The sequence below is a fragment of the Macaca mulatta genome, chromosome 5 (genome assembly GCF_049350105.2).
Source record: "Macaca mulatta isolate MMU2019108-1 chromosome 5, T2T-MMU8v2.0, whole genome shotgun sequence".
Classification (NCBI taxonomy): domain Eukaryota; kingdom Metazoa; phylum Chordata; class Mammalia; order Primates; family Cercopithecidae; genus Macaca; species Macaca mulatta.
The window spans coordinates 153876922-153895957 of NC_133410.1; the positions used below are offsets into that span (position 1 = coordinate 153876922).

The 19036-nt window shown below is 39.4% G+C and overlaps 1 long non-coding RNA gene across 1 annotated transcript in view; it reads left to right on the top strand.

The window, feature by feature from the left end:
* Positions 1 to 9083, top strand: part of LOC144340848 (uncharacterized) — a 102086-nt gene extending 93003 nt beyond the window's left edge. Inside the window, exon 3 of the long non-coding RNA XR_013417312.1 lies at positions 4968 to 9083. This is a non-coding gene — a long non-coding RNA (uncharacterized LOC144340848). The remainder of the gene's footprint in view (positions 1 to 4967) is intronic.
* The last annotated feature ends 9953 nt before the right edge of the window (positions 9084 to 19036 follow it).

The following is a 19036-nucleotide window of genomic DNA, read 5'->3' on the forward strand; positions in this document are numbered from 1 at the left end:
CACCTTACCTCGGTTTCATAGTATTTGATGCCTACTAAAGTACTGTGATTTACTTGCTAGTTTTGTTTATTGCTGTCTCCCTTCATTTGAATGTGATATGAAGGGAGAGATTTTTGTCCATGTGGCTCACAGCTGTGTCCTCGCTGCTCAGAACAATGCCCAGTAAACGTATGGTAAGTGAATAAATTTCAGACACTCTAGGAATCTTTCTACTTTCTTTCTCTCTCTTTTTGTTTTTGATTTTTAGTAGAGATGGGTTTTCACCGTGTTAGCCAGGATGGTCTTGATCTCCTGACCTCGTGATCTGCCTGCCTCAGCCTCCCAAAGTGCTGAGATTACAGGTGTGAGCCACCGTGCCCGGCCTTCTACTTTCTTTTGCATAAAATATTGTTTCTAAATTATCCCTGCCTAGGCCACATGCAGAACAAAGTTGATAGTACTCAAAAACTGGCTGACTATTGTAATAATTCTGTCCCTATATATTCTCATTCTTGAGAGAAAAGTACATTTGCTTTATTTATGAGGCACAGAGGGTCATTGCTCTGTAATTATGACTACTGAGGACGTGTTATGCGTTGAATTGTGTCCCCTCAAAATCCATACGTTGAAGTCCCAACCCTCAGCACCTCAGAATGTGACCTTATTTGGAATAAGATTATTGCAGATGTAATTAAGATGAGGTCATACTAGAGTAGGGCGGGTTCCTAATCCTGTATAACTGGTGTCCTTATAAAACAGAAAATTCGACACAGACATGCAGACAGAGAGTACCATGTGAAAATAAAGACAGAGATCTACAAACCAAGGAATGCCAAAGACTGCCAGCAAATTACCAGAAGCTAGAAGAGGGGCATGTAACAGTTTCTCCTTCATAGCCATCAGGAGGAACCACTCCTGCTGACACCTTGACCTCAGACTTCCAGCCTCCAAAACTGTGAGATAATGAATTTCTGTTGTTTGAGCCACCTGGTTTATGGTACCTTGTTATGGCAGCCCTAGGAAACTAACATAGGACCTATGGAACCGTGGCATCTTTTTGTTTTTGTTTACAAGTGGTTCACATAACTGGTGCAGAATACCACTCAACAAACATATCGAATGAGCAATGGGGAAAGTTTGCCATGATCTGCTTCAAGGAGGACAAGGAACATGGGAAATAGAAAATCAACATTGGACTGACATTCCCACCAGAGCACTGACCATGTCATTTAATATTCAGTTTCCAGCACAGAACCTGATTCTGATTCTCAAGACACATTTGTTGAGAAAAACTGAATATCGGACAGAGCAGGCAGCTCTATGCCAAGCAAGAGATCTTACATGGGAGATTGTGGGGCTGGGGAACTGGTGCTCTCTGATCCATTCATGAAGTTTAAGCAACCATTCTGATTTCACATTGCCAGGAGTCTCCCTACTGACAGGGCACCCACGTTCTGCATCATTACTTGAGTTTGCTTTTACTTAGGTAGATAGTATGTGGTTTTTAAAGTATATTTATAGGATTATTGGTAGGAACAGATTTATTTCACATTTAAACAGCTGGTTCAACATTCCTTTAAACTCAGATGTGTAATTCTGTTGTTAAATTATTATGTTGTGTTTCTAAAAACTTCACTTTCTTAAAGGCTGATGTGAATACAAAATCTTCAGAAAGATTGTTTGAAGCCACAATAGGTATTCCTAATAGATTGCCTTTGTCGGTCGGTTATTTTACATTGGAGGAGAAAATAATGCTATTGTTGTGGATTAAAATATTGTGCTTTAAATGTCATTGCTATTAAATATCAAGACATAGAAACCCAAAATAGTAAGGACAAAGATTTAGGATAAAATAAGTGGGATCCAATATAATATTTTTGAAATGTGCTTATTCATGTGAGTTCAGAATGCATATAAGTGTCTGGACAACTCAAGTAATTTTTGTTTTATCTGAAATACTCTTATTTTTATTTTTTGAGACAGTCTTGCTCTGTCACCCAGGCTGCAGTGCAGTGGCACAATCTCGGCTCACTGCAACCTCTGCCTCCCAGATTCAAGCAATTCTTGTGCCTTGCCTCTCAAGAAGCTGCAATTACGGTTGCGTGCCACCACACCTGGCTAATTTTTGTATTTTTAGTAAAGATAGAGTTTTGGCATGTTGGCCAGGCTGGTCTCGAACTGCTGACCTGAAGTGATCTGTCCACCTTGGCCTCCCAAAGTGCTGGGATTACAGGTGTGAGCCACTGTGCCCGGCCTCCATCGGAAATACTCTTAAAAAGAAATCATGACTTTTTATGCCTGAAAATTTTAAATATCTCTATCATTCATCTGTGGTTCACTAAAAAGGGCCATAATTCCATGATTATCTATACCTTGAGAACTGTGAGGTGTGATCTGGTCGCCCTCCTCCTGACCTTGTGCTGACGAGTGACTGCTTTGACCACCGAAGTATGGCAGAAGAAATGCCATGCCAGTCTGTCTGGTCCTCTTGGACTCTCAGTTACCATGTGAGAAGTCTGACAGGCCTGCTACCATATAGTGAGGGGACACTAGGTAGCCACATAGGCTTGAAAAGAGAGAGAGATGGAGAGAAAGAGAGAGATGGCTGGACCCTTTTCCCATCTCTTCCAGCCCCTAGCCATTTGAATTATCCCAGACATTGTTGAGCAGAGACAAGCAGTCCCCACTGTACCCTGTCCAAATTCTAACCCACAAAATAGACACAATAGACCCAGAGTGAGACATACTACTACTAATAAATTGTTTTAAGCCACCAGTATTTGGGTAGTTTGTTATGCATCAGTAGGTAACTGGGCCATCATCTTTCTCATATAGATAGCTTCGGATGAGATCTTGTAACTTCCCAGGTGTTCTCTTTATGACATCTAATAATACCTCCAGTCTTCAGAATTGGAATTTCTTATTGAGTTATATTATGCTTTCCAGCCAATCATGTACTGATTAATTTCTTGTCACTCAGAAATAATCTGTTCAAACTATTGATATTAACAAAAGGTGCCAAAACACTGTTTTGTATACTTTTTCTCTTGGTATGGCATGAGTATTATGCTCACTAAATTATTTTAAAAAGTATGTGCATCTGATATGAAGATTTTCTTTTAATTGATACTAGGAAAAAGTAGACTTCTCATTAGCACAGTTTTCCAGCAGAAATTGCAGTTGACTCCCAAGAAGTGTAATACAGTATGTGTTGATAAACATGATGAGCAACTAACTGGACTAGCTACCCTCTTTGTATGGCTACCAGAAACTACATAATGTGCCTCATAAATGTTTGGCACATATTCAATTCTCAAAAATGCAACTTCTCACCATTTCTCCCTTTTTTTTCTTTTTTTGCTGCTATGTAACATTTAAACCTTTGAAAACCCAATGCTGGTTAAAACCATAGTCTATTGCATGTATGTGTTTTAACCATTTGCAATGTGGGTTTTAGAAATTAGAGGTACCGTATAGTATTATAGGTAACGGATTTGCAAAGTTCCCCTAGCATTTTGCATTTAGAGGGCTTGTATCAGAAGCTTCCATTGAAGTCAATTCATTCACCTTTTAAAAGAGATGTATTTAGCACATGAAATTGAATTTACTTGCAAAATTCACTCTGTGTCCCCAGAAATAAGTCAGAAGACATATGCAGCAGTTGTTTAATGTGGCAACAAAACAGGATGTTTGTTTGTATTTAGTATAAATTACAAATACATACATGAACATGTGAAAACAATTCTCTTTAGATGAAGTCAATTGTGCTTTATATGTTTAAGGGTTCTTTTAATTAAATGAGTTTCTTTTGCCTGACAAAACAAAACAGCAAGGAAATTCCACACAGGAAAAATTATTATATTTTAATTTGAATATAAATTGAGTGGTAGAAGAACACCAAATTATTTTCTCTCTCCTAGAAGGGTAGGATGGAGGGCTTACATACACACATACCAGGTTCTTTATGTCTCAAGTGAACAGGAGTGTATAGCCCCGATCTTCAACTGCATTTACTTTCAATCTCAAAACCACTCCAGGCTTTAGCACAACTCATAATAATGGGTGGCCTCTGTCCAAGAGGAAGTTCAAGATTGGCATGCTGGCCAAGGTGAGAGCCAGGTGTATGCATTAGCAGACTTCACGGGTTTTTGCATAGTGCTTCACTCAAATGATTGCTATAAATCACTCCAAAATTCACACTCAAAAATGACTGTAGGACTTTTAGTAGGACTACAAAGGGTACGGTGGGAATTTACAGCCGTTCTGTAAGGTTCCTCAAATGTTGATTCTGCTTTGCAAGGTACATGAACTTGACGCCCCTGGGAACCATTGCTGTAGAGAATGTGTCAGGTTTTTAGTACAGAGGTCAGCTTTTCACTCACTTTGTCACTAGTAAGCTCAAAGAAAATTTGTTGGGGCATTTCTTCTCATCCCTGAGATAAAAACAATTGCCCAAGTTTTTTCCTTTTAAATACTTTGACCCAGAGATAGACGATTCTCATCTGTCTAGAGGTGCTCTCAGAATTGCTCTCGTTCTGTGCAGTACATTTTGATAGTGCTATTTATATTAGTTCTCTGAAGCAAAGCCTCATATATAGTGGCAAAGCTGTCCACAAAGTGACACAGGAAACTGGATTTGCAGTGGGGGCAGCTGATCTAAATCATTTTTTGTTTCTCATTGTAAAAGCCCCTTTATGAAATCCACAAGCTTTTGCCAAGCTCTTCAAACAGTCTTTTAGCCACCACATGAGTTGAGTTCCTGCCTCTGTGCCCTGACTGATTGCTTAGGCAGCTGCGTGGGTGGCTTCAGAGTTGCACTGAAGGCTTTTATGTGGTTTTTTTGGCTGATGGGCTATTTCTACTGTCTTGTCCCTATGGGTAGCATCTCAAATTTGACTGGCTGTGATGAACACATCGTTAGTCATTTGAGAAAAATATCTGGTGAAAATGCCCTGTGATGTAAATACAAATTTGTCTTCTTTTCCCAGCCTGGAAAACGTTCTGCCTCAGAAAATTGTAAATGACTTGGAAGAATTAGATTGTGTCTCATTTTAATGAATAAAAAGCCAACAAAAACATCATCACCTTTGCTGCATTCAAATCCTTAAAGGTTTCTTGAATCAGAAGATAAAAGTAAAAAAGGAGAAAGGAAATTTGTTTGCCTTGCCATGTTACTAGACCATGACTAGGTAAACAGTTTGCCATAGACTGCAGTAAATAAAGTGAGCCCTGTTATCACATATTTATTGAGCACCTATTATGTTCCAGGTACTATGCTAAGTCATCTGGTTACAAAAATGAATGAAATGTATTGCAGGTTAGGCTCTCTGGAAGGCAGAAACTGAGATGGAATTAAGAGTGCAAATATTTTACTGAAGAGTAAGTCCTGTGAAAGAGAAACTGAGGAAGCAAGACTGAGAAGAGGGAATCATCAGAACATGATGAAGACCTTACAATGTCTGTGCCAGCCCAGCAGGAAGTTTCACAGTAATGACTGCCCATTGGAGGAGGATTGCACAGTAAACAAAGGACGAGGCCCTTACACCACTGCCATGTTCAGTTGCTGGCTGGACACCACCCAAATAAGGACCTAACCTCTGCTACCACTGCCTTGCTCAGTCATGAACCAGGGTCTCTCCAAGAAGAATTTGAACGTGGCTTGAACAGTGAGGTGAATCCTGGAGAAGCAGACAACTGGAAGCTGCCGAGTAGTCACCTTCTTTCTTCTGGTCAGCGAGTCTTTTCTCCAAGATATTTGGAAATAGCTAGCTCCTCAAGGGCTCTGGTGGACCTAATTTCCTGAGGGATACTTCAGAGACAAAATAAAGCCCCTGTCTCTGCAGTTGGTCTCCAGGCTACAGCTGGAACTCATCATCTTTCTCCTCCACTATCCATTCTAAATTCTCTTCACTCTATGTTGGCCTTGGCAGTTTTTCTGGAGTAGAATATCCCATTAAACATGAACTTCTCTGGCTAGGCCTGCTGCATGTTTCCATTTATATGGGCAAAGAGTGGCAAGAGATGCTCAAATTGAATCACTTGAGTGCTACATATTCCTGCTTGTCTCTATCATACCAGGAAATCTTCTTCCTCATGCATTTTAGGGTCAATTATGACAAGGTGATGATTTCTTTTCTTGTTTGGTGATCCCTGGACATAAATATCCCAAAGTATTCAAGGGGCAGCTGTATCCTGTACTTCAAGGAATCTCTTGCTATTTCCCTGGGTGAGCGCATGCCCCCTTTAGAAATGAGGGCTTCTCAACCTTCAGCGAGCCCAGGCAGGTATCTGCAGAGTACCCCAGTAGATTTTTGGGAATGATAGTAAGTGGGGCCGATTCTACTGCTATCCCTTGGTTCCAGACCCATGGGAACCTGCCGGTTCCTGATAAAAATGTGGTGCCACAGTGAGGTCTCTGATTCAATGAATGTTCTGCTTCCTGGAGGATGGTGCTGCATCTCATAGGGTACTGCTTGTGACCTACTGCATCAGTTGCCCCTTCAGCAAGTTGCTTAACACTTTAAAACCCCAGCAGCCTCTGGGCAGTGTGGGAGAAGTAGTGTGTAATATGACTAATAAATTGCATAATCATGGGCCCACCTTTTTGCTCTCATATTACAGTTAAAGTTGGTTCTCTGGTTGGATGTTATGTTACGTGGAATTCTATGTCTACAAGCATTCCATACATTCCCAGGTAGTGGTGCTTCCCTGTAGGTGGGAAAGGCAAATCCCTATCAGGAATAAGTATTCCTGTGAAAAGAAACTGCTGGCATTTCCAACATGGAAGAATCCCAGTGAAGTCAGTTTGTGACCAAGTGGCCAGTTGGTCTTTTTGAGGAACCCTGCCATATCAGGGGCTTAACATTTATCTCTGTGGTTGGCAGGTTAAATATTGAAAGTATTAATAGCTAGACAGGCCTTGATGAGTAGCAGTCACTGCTGTTGGGCTCATGTGCAATCTCTGTCTCAACTGCCACGGCCACTTTGTGTGTGCATTTTGCCAGTATTGCAGTGGACACATTGACAAAGGTTAGCTAACATAAATTTGGGCCAACTCATTTTGTCTACTGGGTTTACATACTTCACATGCAAGTCCACATGTTTATCTCATTCCTCGACCCAAGAATTCCTTACTTTGAAGATTTCAGAGGCTCCCACTTGGCTTTCCCCACTGTGATAGTTTTACTTCACAGGCCAGGGACCCAGTGGAGCCCAGGGTTCCAACTGCCAGGTATGTCAATACCACAAATACATTCAGGTACAAGAAAAATATGTCAGGCTTTGGCCAGGACTCCATTTGTTAACTCTCCCCATAGGCTCCACTTGTTACAGACCATGATGACACTTTAGGTCTCTGGGAATCAATGTCAACTTAGACTCTGTGTCCACCAGACCTGCGTTTATTTCCATCTCCACAGTGTATGTAGCCCCTTGAATATGACTGTAGGTTACTTTGTAGAGGCACTGAGGAAATCTTTACAACAGATGATTGGTATTGCAAGGTCTTTCTTTCTAGGGACCCAGACACTTCTTTAATCAATGGGTTCTGGATCTGAAAATTGGCTCAAGGACAGGAACTGTATAAAAGATCATGAATTTTTATTTGGACAACTACTCTCAACTTTCTGCTTCTTTAGTCTTGCTTCATTCTTACAACTAATGTTAAACAGTACCCTTGTTGCTGCCTATTTTACCCCTAGGGACACATGTTCAATTAACCATATCTACAACTCCCTACAGGTCAAAGGCCTTTGGTTGCCCCTCTGACCTGGCCCTCAATGATTAAGTACCAATACATGGCTATTGGTACTTGGCCATGCTATTAAAGAACCCAGCTCTGTGACCACCTTCTGTATCACCAGCCCTGGCATGCAGAGGAGAGTCATCACTGAACATCCAAGTGATACTGGTGTCTTTCTCACCAGCACATTCCTGATCATGACATCCAAGACTTGGTCATAAAAAGCTTAGCAACTTCCCCTTGGCATGCCAGGATCTCAGATATCATTATTGTGAGGAAGCTCAAAGTAGCCCAAGAGAAGAAAGCAAACGGTCCACATCTAGGTGTTCTGCCTAAAAAATCAGTTGAGGTCCCACTCCGCAGCCGGTATCAACCGCTAGGCATGTGAGTGAAGGCACCTGCAGGGAAGTCCAGCCCCCAGCTGTCAAGTCACCTGCAGCCACTAAGTTTTCTCAGCTGAGGCCCCAGACATCATGAAGCAGAGACAAACTGTCCCCACTGCTTCCTGTCTAAATTCCTGAGCCCCACAATACATGAGCAAAATAAGATGGCTGTCTTAATGCCAGGAAGTTTTGGCATGCTATAGTAAACAGAGCAAAAATTAAATTCACAAATATAAAATATATTCCTCCCTAGCAGCAACAACTAACTAGAAAATATAATGCAAAATAAAATATTTAGAATAGCAATAAAAACTATTAATACATAGAAACTGGGAATCAGTCTGACAAAGAATGCATAAGAACTTTATAGAAAAAAAGGTTGAACTCTGATAAAGAACATAAAAATTAAATCTGCCAGGAGCGGTGGCTCACGCTTGTAATCCTAGCACTTTGGGAGGCCAAGACGGGCGGATAACGAGGTCAGGAGATCAAGATCATCCTGGCTAACACCATCTCTACTGAATAATATAAAAAAATTAGCCGGGCGTGGTGGTGGGCGTCTGTAGTCCCAGCTACTCGGGAGGCTGAGGCAGGAGAATGGCGTGAACCCGGGAGGCGGAGCTTGCAGTGAGCCGAGATCGCACCACCGCACTCCAGCCTGGGAGACTCAGCAAGACTCTGTTTCAGATAAAAAAAAAAAAAAAAGAAAAAAAAATTAAATTCAAGTAAATCTGTTTTAAAAAGCAAAAGTAATTCAGCAATAATCCATTGGATTTTACTATATACAAATCAGGATTTCTGTTCGAAGAAGTACACATGTAGAAGTTAACATACACTAAACTGAGATAAAATATTTGTGAAGTCTAAAATTAACAAGGGTTTAATAGCTAGACTGTATTGCAAACTTTTATAAATTAGCAGTAAAAAGATAGGAAACAATAACATATGAGCAAAGGAGATATATTGGTAAGAATGTGAAGACTGAGGAACAACTTTTTTTTTTTCAAATTATGGAAATGTTTATTTTAATATCAAGCTTATACATAAAATAACATTTGCTAATTTTTATAAGCACATGTATTATCAAACCTTGTTGACAAACTGTTAGAATCATTTATAATTATTCTCATTATTTGCCTTTAATATTTATTTATTTATTTATTTATTTATTTGTGTGTGTGTGTGTGTCCACAAGTTCTTTTTTTTTTTAATACTTTAAGTTCTAGGGTACATGTGCACAACGTGCAGGTTTGTTACATATGTATACATGTGCCATGTTGGTGTGCTGCACCCATTAACTTGTCATTTACATTAAGTATATCTCCTAATGCTATCCCTTCCCCCACCCCCTCCCCACAATAGGACCCGGTGTGTGATGCTCCCCTTCCTGTGTCCAAGTGATCTCATTGTTCAATTCCCACCTATGAGTGAGAACGTGCAGTATTTGGTGTTCTGTTCTTGCGATAGTTTGCTGAGAATGATGGTTTCCAGCTGCATCCATGTCCCCACAAAGGACATGAACTCATCCTTTTTTATGGCTGCACAGTATTCCATGGTGTATATGTGCTACATTTTCTTAATCCAGTCTGTCACTGATGGACATTTGGGTTGATTCCAAGTCTTTGCTATTGTGAATAGTGCACAATAAACATACGTGTGCATGTGTCTTTATAGCAGCATGACTTATAATCCTTTGGGTATATCCCCAGTAATGGGATGGCTGGGTCAAATGCTATTTCTAGTTCTAGATTCTTGAGGAATCGCCACACTGTTTTCCACAATGGTTGAACTAGTTTACAGTCCCACTAACAGGGTAAAAGTGAGGAACAACTTTTTAAAGTAAAACTCTCAGGCAGGTGCAGTGGCTCACACATCCCTGCAATCCCAGCACTTTGGGAAGCTGAGGTGGGTGGATCACTTGAGCTCAGGAGTTCAAGATCAGCCTGGGCAACATGCCAAAATCCTGTCTCTACAAAAAATACAAATATTAGCCAGGTGTGGTGGTGCACCTGTAGTCCCAGCTACTTGGGAGGCGGAGGTGGGAGGACTGCTTCAGGTTGAGGCTGTAGTGAGCTGAGATAACACCACTGCACTACAGCCTGGGTGACCGAGTGAGACCCTGACTCAAAATAAAAAATTAATTAATAAAATAAAGTAAAACTTGCTAATAATTGAGGAAAAAGGCAAACTAAAACCAAGATGAAATACCACTTGTATCAGTCAGTTTCACACTGCTATAAAGATAGTGCCTGAGACTAGGTAATTTATAAACAAAAGAGGTTTCATTGACTCACAGTTCTGCATGGCTGGAGAGGCCTCAGGGAACTTACAATTATGGCATAAGGTGAAGAGAAAGCAAGGTATGTCTTACATGGCTGCAGGAGAGACAGAATGCAGAGGAAACTGACACTTTTAAACCATCAAATCTCCCAAGAACTCCCTTACTATCATGAAAACAGCATGAAGGAAACCACTCCTATGATCCAATCACTGCCCACCAGGTTCCTTCCTCCACATGTGGGGATTACAATTCAAGATAAGATTTGGGTGGGCACACAGAGCCAAACCATGTCACCACTTTATGCCCAAATGTCAAAAATTAGGAAAGTGGATGAAATATAAAATATTGATGAGAATGTGAGAGTATGAGGCCCCTTATTCACTAATGAGGGAGTTTAAGCATGGCAGCCATGCTTGCAAGGACTTTAGCAACATTTTTTAAAATTACACATGCATATTCCCTATAACCGATTATCTCACTTCTGAGTATAATTCTCCTTTCTCCCTGAAATGATTGCACAGAGATTCAAGGAGATGAATCAATCAGGATCCAGACAAGAAAATAAAAGTCAGGCTAGGTATTTCAAAAGTAAGTATTCAATACAGGGGGCTGATTAAACAAGTATTGGAAGGATAAAAGAGGTCATAGTGCACACTGGGGTAATTCAGGGATTAATAACCGTGGATAGGAGCTATCACTTTTGGAACTGGGGGAACAAAAGGAAAGAGGTGGTATGACCACAACATAGGGACTTTGAGGAGGGAACCTCTGGGGTTGGTGCCCAGACCTCTGAGAGGAAGGTGCCACAAGGCTGATGGTACATGAACCACTGAAAGTGTACACAGCTGGTGCTCAGACTGCTGAGGGGCACAGCTCATCTGCTATCGTCTCCGAGCCGGTGTGATGCTGCTGGTGCTATGCATACTGAAAGAAGCTCTAGGCTGCAACCCTAGCTCCCTGCTGCTGATGGAAGAATGCCAGTAGAGGCTGTTAGCAGGAAGAGTCCCTTTTCCCCACCTCATGTCTTGTGATCTTCTGCCAGTACCTTCTACTGGAAGAACATAACTAGAAGTGAGCTGACAAGGAAGTCTGGGAAGTGCAGTTTGCGGAACCTGGCCTTCAGAAGGGTTGGCTAGAGTCTGAGAGGTAATAAATAAAAGGTTTTCATCCCAGTATTGTTTACAGTAGCAAGAGATTGCAGCCAAATTAGGTGTCCATTGCTAAGAGAATAATACATAAAATATTGTGGATGCAGAGTATGAAATACCATGCAGCCAGGAGATACCAGTTGACTCCTGAGCAACACAGGTTTGAACTGTGAGGGTTCACTTATATGTGAACTTTTTTCAATAAATACAGTGGAAAATTATTTTGAGATTTGCAACAATTTGAAAAAACTCATAGATGAACCATATAGCCTAGTAATATCAAAGAATTAAGAGAGAGCTATACATGTCACGAATGCATAAAATATATGTAAATACTAGTCTATTCTATCATTTACTAACATAAAATATCACAAATTTACTATACAAAGTTAAAATATACCAAAATTTACAAATAAATTGACATTAGACAATCTGACACAAACACTTACAGATCATACGTCATGCTGTTTCCAGTAGACAGAAATCTAAAAAATGTAAAGATGCAACATAAATCATAGCTGCATAAAAGTAACTGTAGTATATACTGTACTACTGTAATAATTTCATAGCCACTTCCTCTTGTTATTGCAGTGAGCTCAAATGTGGCAAATACCCATTTAAAATGCTGTGTGATGCTAATCATCTCTGTGTGAGCAGTCCAGTTCTCCAGTAAATCACGTATCGCTGTAAAAAGTGATCTCTTGTTGTTCTTGCATATTTTTCATCATGTTTAGTGCAATACCAAAAACCTTGAATAACACTATGGGATGTATATGAAGTGCCCCAATGATGCTTGAAGTGCTCCCAAGAAGCAGAGAAAAGTCATGACATAACAAGAAACAGCTGAATCGCTTGATATATGCCACAGATTGAGATCTGCAGCTGCAGTTGCCCACCATTTCAAGATAAATGAATACAGCATAAGGACCAGTGTAAAAAAAGAAAAGAAATTTGTGAAGTGGTTGCTGCAGCTACACCAGCAGGTGCAAAAAAAACCCCTTATACTTTTTGAAAAGTACCTTTTTATCTCATATTGAAAATGAAGTTTTTATGTGAGTGAAGGATTCCTATATGAAAAGCATATCTATAGACTCTAATATGGTTTGAGAAAACAGAGAAGTCATTATATGACAACTTAAGGAAAAAGAAAGGTGCAGGATATAAAGCTGAAGAATTTAATGCCAGCAAAAGATGGTGTGATACTTTTAGAAAGAGTCTTGGATTTTAAAATGTCAAGATATCAGCTGGGCACGGTGGCTCATGCCTATAATCTCAGCACTTTGGGAGGCCAAGGTGGGTGGATCACCTGAGATCAGGAGTTCGAGACCAGCCTGATCAACATGGTGAAACCCTGTCCCTACTAAAAATACAAAAATTAGTCAGGCGTGGTGGCACACACCTATAATCCCAGCTACTCAGGAGGCTGAGGCAGGAGAATCACTTGAACCTGGGAGGTGGAGGTTACAGTGAGCCAAGATCATGCCATTGCATTCCAGCTTGGGTGACAGAGCAAGACTCTGTCTCAAAAACAAAACAAAACAAAAAATAGTATCAGGAGAAGCAGCTTCTGCCAACCAAGAGGCAGCAGACAAGTTCCCAGATGCCATTAAGAAAATCACTGAAGAGAAAGGATATCTGCCTGAACAGATTTTTAATGCAGATAAAAGTACCCTATTCTAGAAACAAATGCCACAAAGGACCTGCATCAGTAAGGAAGAGAAGTGAGCACCAGGATTTAAGGCAGGAAGGGGATAGGCTACCTCTACTGTTGTGTGCAAATGCAGTTAGGTTTATAATCAGGACTGGCCTTATCTATAAAAAGCTACTAACCCCTGAGCCTTGAAGGGAAAAAATAAACACCAGCTGCCAGTCTTTTGGTTGTATAACAAGAAGGTCCAGACAATGAGAACCCTTTTTCTGGATTGGTTCCATCATTGCTTTGTCGCTGAAGTCAGGAAGTACCTTGCCAGTAGGGGACTGCCTTTTAAAGTTCTTTTGATATTGGACAATGTCCCTGGCCACCCCATGAATTCAACACTGAAGGCGAAGAAGTAGTCTACTTGCCCCCAAGCACAATGTCTCTAATTTAACCTCTAGACCAGGGATCATAAGGATCTTTAAGGCCCATTACACAAGGCACTGTATGGAAAGGATTGCCAACACTATGAAAGAAAACCCCGATAGAATAACATGAAAGTAGGGAAGGACTACATCATTAAAGATACCAGCATTGCTACAGTAGAAGCTGTGATAGCCATGAAGCCCAAAACAACAAATTCCTGCCAGAGAAAACTGTGTCCAGGTGTTGTGCATGACTTCACAGGATTTGCAACAGAGACAGTCAAGAAAATTATGAAAGAGATTGTGGATATGAAAAAGAAAAAAAAAAGGGTTGGGGATCGTGTGAAGGGTTTTAAGATATGGATCGTGAAGAAATTCAAGAGATAACAGACACCACATCAGAGGAATTAACACAAGATGATTTGGTGCAGAGAACCAGTGCCTGATGATGAGAAAGAAGATGTAGTAAAAGCAGTGCCAGGAAATAAATTGACATTAGACAAGCTGGCAGAAGGGTTCTGATGACTCAAAACTGCTTTTGACTTCTTTTGCAACATGGATCTTTCTATAATATAGACACAGAAACTAAAGCAAACAGTGGAAGAAGGATTGGAATTATAGAAACATTTTAGGAAAAATGAAAAAGCAAAACATGTCAGACAGGAATTATCATGTATTTCTGTAAAGTTACACCAAGTGTGCCTGCCTCTCCTGCCTCCCCTTCTACCTCCTCCATCCCTTCCACCTCTGCCACCCATGAGATAGCAAGATCAACCCCACCTCTTCCTTTTCTTCATCAGCATACTCAATGCGAAGACAATGAGAATGAAGATCTTTATGACGACCCACTTCCACTTAATGAAGAGTAAATATATTTTCTCTTCCTCATGATTTTTCTAATGACAGTTTCTTTTCTCTAGCTTACTTTGTTGTAAGAATACAGTATATAGTACATATAAAATACAAGCTGTTTGTCAGTCAACTATTTGTGTTATTGTTAAGATCTACTGGTTAACAGTAGGCTATTAGTAGTTAAGTTTTGTGGGAGTCAAAGTTATACACAAATTTTCGACTTCATGGAGGGGGTCAGTGTCCCTAACCCCCACATTGTTCAGTGATCAACTGTACATATAAAAAACATGGAAGTCTTAGATCACTTCATGTTGCTATAACAGAGTATGTGAGACTAATTTACAAAGAAAAGAGGTATATTTAGCTCACAGTTATGCTGGTTGGGAAGTTCCAAGGGCATGGCAGCAGTAGCTGCTCAGCTTCTGGTAAGGGCTTTGTGCTGCATCACAACGTGGTGAAAGGTCAGAGGGGAAGCTAATATGTGCAAAAAGGGAAAACCCAAGAGGCATCCTGATTTTATAAGAACCTACTTAGACAGGAACTAGTCCATTCCTGTGAGAACTAATCTAGTCTCATCAGAGCGAGAACAAACTCACTCTGTGAGAATGGCACTAAGCCATTCATGAGGAATCTGCCTCCATGACCCAAACACCTCCCACTGGGCCCCACCTCCAAACACTGCCAAATTGGGAATCAAATTTTAACATGAGTTTTGGTGGGAAAAACTCATATCAAATTACAGCAATGGATAAATATCAAAAACAGCATTGACAGAAAAAATTAGAAAAAGGCATAAGATTTAGTGTTCAACCATAATAGTGGATTCATCTATTTCTCCTTATAGCTCTATTAATTTGTGCTCCATGTATTTTGATACTCTGTTGTTAGGTACATAAACATCAAGAATTGTTATTAATTATTTTGAGAACTGGTCCCTTTATCATTATGTAGTACCTCTCTTTAATCCCCGATAACTTTTCTTCTCTGAAGTTTGCTTAGTCTAAAATTAATATAGCCACTCTTGCTTTCTTTTGATTAGTGTTAGCATGGTTTATCTTTTGTCATCTACTTATTTAAAAAACTTTACCCTTAATCAGAATTTATAGCAGACTTTTGGTAAGTTATTATAACTAGTGATACACAATAACTCAATGTTTTAAATTTGTTTTTACACATGTAAGAGATTATCCAATCCCATCTGTTTACTTTTAATTTGTACATGTCTTTACATTGAAAGTGGGTTTCTTGTAAATAACATACAGTTGGGTCTTGTTTTTTCATTTACTCTGGCAATCTCTGTCTTTTAATTGGCATATTCAGACCATTGACGTTCAAAGTGATTACTGATACAGTTAGATTAGTATCTACCATATTTTTACTGTTCTCTTTTTGCCTTTGTCCTTTGTTCCTATTTTTGTTTTCCACTCTTTGTATGCGTTTTGTGGTTTCATTTCTAGTTTAGTTTTTGTTGTTGTTGTTGTTTTAAGAGAAGGGGCTCGCTATGTTCCGCAGGTTGTTCTTGAACTCCTGGGCTCAGGGGATCCTCCCATTTCAGCCTCCTAAGTAGCTGGGACTACAGGCATGTGCATTTTAACTGAGCAGTTTGTGATTCCATTTTCTCTCCTCTCTTAGCATATCAGTTGTACTTATTTTTTTACTACTTTTAGTGGTTGCTCTAGAATTTGCAACATACATTTAGAATTAATTCAACTTTCCTTTTGAATAACACTATACCACTTCAGGGGTAGTCCAAGTACCTTATTATAACAAAATAATCTTAATTCCTCCCTCTCATGTTTTGTATTGTTGCTGTCATTCATTTCATTTATACATAATTATATATATAATGTGTAATTGAATATACATGTATTCAACAATATATAACTATATGTAATATATAATTGAATATATCATTGCTATTATTTTGAACAAATTGTTATCTGTTAGATGAATTATGAATAAGAATTTTACTTTCACTATTGTTTCTCAGAAGCTCTCCTTTATGTAGATCCAAGTTCCTGACGTATATTATTTTCCTTCTCTCTAAAGAGCTTCTTTTAACATGTCTTGCAAGGCAGATCTATGGGCAACAATTCTTTCCATTTTTGTTTGTCTGAGAAAGTCTTTATTTCCTCTTCACCTTTGAAGGATAATTTTGCAATGTCTGGAATGCTAGGTTGTGGTTTTTTCTCTCAGAACTTTTTATATTTCACTCCACTATCTTCTTGCTTGCATGGTTTTTGTGAAGAAGTCAGATGTCATTCTTATCTTTGCGCCTCTGTAGGTTTAGTGTTTTTTCCTCTGGTTTCTTTCATGATTTTTTCTTTATCTTTGATATTCTGTAGTTTGAAAATGATATGCCTAGGTGTAGTTTTTCTGACGCTTACCATGTTTGATGTCCTCTGAGATTCCTGGATCTGTAGTTTGGTGTTTAACATTAATTTGGGGAAATTCTTAATCATTGTTTCAAATATTTCTTCTGTTCCTTTCTTTCTTTTTCTGGTATTCTTATTACATGTAAGTTATTCCTTTTGTAGTTGTCCCACAATTCTTATATATTCTGCAGTTTTTTTCACTCATTTTTTTTTCCTCTGCTTTTCAGTTTGGAGGGATTCTATTGAGATATCCTCAAGCTCAAAGATTATTTACCCAGCTATATCTTGCTTATTAATAAGCCAATCGAAGGCATTCTTTATTTCTGTTGCAGTGTTTTTGATCTTTAGCATTTCTCTTTTTGTTTTTTTCTTGGCACTTCCATCTTTCTCCTTACATTGCCCATCTGTTTCTGCATGTTATCTATGTTATCCATTAGAGCCCTTAGCTTATTAATCATAGCTGTTTTAAATTCCTCGTCAGAATTCCAACATCACTGTCATGTTTGAGTCTAGTTTTGATGCTTTTTATGTCTCTTCAAGCTGTGTTTTTTGGCTTTCAGAATGTCTTGTACTTTTAGTAATGTGGTGGTAAGGGGTTGGGGCGAAGAATAATTCTGTAGTCCTATGATTGGGTTTTGGTCTTTTAGTAAGCCTGTGCCTCTGGATTGTGAACTTCACACATGCTTTTCAGTTTGTCTTCCCATCCCCCACCCATTAGGTGGAACAGGATGGCTAGAGGAAGCTGGAGTTAGGTATTTCTCTTCTCCCTGAATAGTTAGGCTCTGATAAAACTCCAGCAGGTTAGGTTCCAGATAAACAGTTTCTCCTGACAGCAGAACAGAATGCTCTGGCATATTTCAAAATGGTTTCTTTTCCTTTCCCTCTGTTGGAAGTACATGGGGATTTTTTCTTTAATATTCACTGTGAGAACCTGGTAGAGCTCCAAGAGGTAAAAATCATGAGTGTGGTGTCTTCCTCTCATGACTGGGCCCTGTTGGAGTTTTTGTCTCTCACAGCTATCGGCACTTTGCCTCCAGCAATTCATCAGTTACAGTTCAGGTTTCCCTACCCTGGCACTTGTTCCCTGAAGATGGCTGCTCATAGGTTTCTGCTCTGATAAACTGTGATTCTCTGAATTCTGTTGGTTTCTCCAATTTCCCTGTGAACTCACTTCTGTTATGCATCTAAGCAAAGTTAATTTTTCCATCTGTTTAGCTTTTTTATTTGTTTTTAGAATAGAGTGACCACTTCTATGCTTCTTAAATGAGGGTCTGGGGACTGGAAATCCCAAGACATGAGATTTAAAGTTAAACGTCATTTATAAATATTTAAAACAATGCACAAAATGGCACTACATATATTTAAAAATTGCTCACATACTTTAAGATATATGAGTAGCTATTATGTATCAGAACGGGTAGCAAGAACGCTACATATAGCACAATTCTTGGAATTATGCAACATAGGAGCTTTAGCGGTTGCCTGTGCTAAGGAGAGAAGCAGAAGTGAGAATTGAAATGAAGGGAAAGAAAATAAGTAAAATAAGAGAAAGAGGCCATTAATAGATTAAAAAAAAAATGTGCTATGAACTGAGGAGTATAACTCACACCTCCATACCTAAGAGTTTTACAATAAGCTTTTATTAGTCATATTTATTGCAGATTTTTTCTAATGTTGTCCCTCATTTATTATTGTTTCATAAAGCATTTGACAGTCTGATTTTTTCCCTATAATTGTAGAAATTAATTTTTTCCTTTCTTATTGCTGTTAGTGGTGGATTAAAGATGCCACTCTTTCCACTGACAGTTATTTCTCTTCTCCCTCCTCTTGAATCTGGGCTGACTTATTTTGGCATATAGAATGTAGGAAATGATATTGCATAACTTTCCAAGTTTGACCTTAAGAGATCTGCAATGCTCACCTTCCAGCCCCATGGAGAAGCCCATAGGGGTGAACTGAGGCACTCCAGTTGACAGACTCCGTTGACCTTTCAGGCGACTGCCATCACCAACTGCAAGCCATATGAAAGAGACCTCCTAGACCTCCTAACACTGTCAAGCCTCCAGATTTCTGCAGCCCTATTCAACACCCTGTGGAACAGAAGAACTACACACCTGATGCCAGTCAACTCAGAGACTCATGAAAGCTGATAAATGACTGGGATTGTTTTGAGATGATTTGTTAAAAAGCAACAAATAACTGAAACACTTCTATTG